At 40.8% G+C, this 1528-nt stretch overlaps 1 non-coding gene across 1 annotated transcript; it reads left to right on the top strand.

The window, feature by feature from the left end:
* The first annotated feature begins 1146 nt into the window (after positions 1 to 1146).
* Positions 1147 to 1253, top strand: LOC130018682 (U6 spliceosomal RNA). Its single transcript, XR_008791583.1, has one exon. It is a non-coding gene; the product is annotated as a U6 spliceosomal RNA (small nuclear RNA).
* The last annotated feature ends 275 nt before the right edge of the window (positions 1254 to 1528 follow it).

The following is a 1528-nucleotide window of genomic DNA, read 5'->3' on the forward strand; positions in this document are numbered from 1 at the left end:
ATTGATCAAACAATGCCCTCATGATTTGTCAGATTTGGCATTGTATATTTCTTATTTTATTAAAGTAGGTATTCTGTTTTTTTTTTTTTTCATTTTGGGTCACACCTGGAGATGCACAAGGACATGGGTTGCTTCTGGCTCTGCATTCAGGAGTTACTCCTTGTGGTGCTCAGGGGACCATATGGGATGCTGGAAATCCAACCTGGGCCGGCCACATGCAAGGCAAATGCCCTACCCGCTGTGCTATCTCTCCAGCCCCTAAAGTAATTTTTTAAATTTTACTGTCTACTTCTATTTTTTTCTTAAAACAATGATAATTTCCTAATAATATTTTATCCTAACCACTTGTATAATTTTTCTTGTATGCTAATATAAATTTACCATTGTCACTGTCACTGTCCTCCCATTGTTCATCGATTTGCTCGAGCAGGCCCAGTAACGTCTCCATTGGAGACTTTGATGTTACTGTGTTTGGCATATCGAATACATCACGGGTAGCTTGCCAGGCTCTGTGGTGCGGGCGAGATACTCTCGGTAGCTTGCTGGGCTCTCCGAGAGTGACGGAGGTATCGAACTCAGGTCGGCCATGTTGGCTGCGTGCAAAGCAAATGCCCTACCGCTTTGCTATTTCTCCAGCCTAAATTTACCATGATAGTTTTTTGTTTTATTTATATGCAGTAAGTGAAAAAATACTAAACTTTTAAAAGTAGTGGAATGGCTCCCAGAACTAGTTGTGTAAAAGCAAGAGATTGTATGATAAATTCACCATACTTTTTAGAAATTTCAGCACATATTTTAGTACTATCAAGACTGTTTGATTAAATCACTTAAATGAGTAAAGTTGACCAATGTTGTCTATGAAGCTTTAATAATGATTTATTAATTTTCAACCCATCTAGATCAATGAAAAGTGCCAGAACAGATTTTTCTTGTTATTGTTTGTTTGTTTGATTTTGCTTTTGGGCCACACCCACTGATGCTTAGGTGTTACTCTTGGTTCTGCACTCAGGAATCACTTCTGGCAGTGCTTGGGGGCCATATGGGATGCCGGGGATTGAACCCAGGTTGGCCTTATGGAAAATATCTTCCTCAGATGTGCTATCGCTCCAGCCCCTAGAGTTTTCTTACCTTAAGAGTAAAGATATAGTGCTCGCTTCAGCAGAACAGATACTAAAATTGGAACGATACAGAGAAAATTAGCATGACCCCTACACAAGGATGACATGTAAATTCATGAAGCATTTCATATTTTTAAAAAACCTGAGTGCCCAAGAACAGATGACTGGTTAAAGAAACTTTAGTACATCTACACAATGGAGTTCTATGTAGCTGTTAGAAAAGATGAAGTCAAGAAATTCACATACAAGTGGTACTACCAACACTACCTCCACTACCCAGCCGCCGCCACACTCCAGGACACTTTCCGGACCCATGTGGCCGCTCCAGCTGAGACTCACGTACGACTGAAGCCCCACAGAACAAGATAAGCGGAACTATCTGAGACCTTGAACTCCAGGCTCAATGGAAC

This window comes from Sorex fumeus, unplaced genomic scaffold (genome assembly GCF_029834395.1).
Source record: "Sorex fumeus unplaced genomic scaffold, SorFum_2.1 ptg000265l, whole genome shotgun sequence".
Lineage (NCBI taxonomy): Eukaryota > Metazoa > Chordata > Mammalia > Eulipotyphla > Soricidae > Sorex > Sorex fumeus.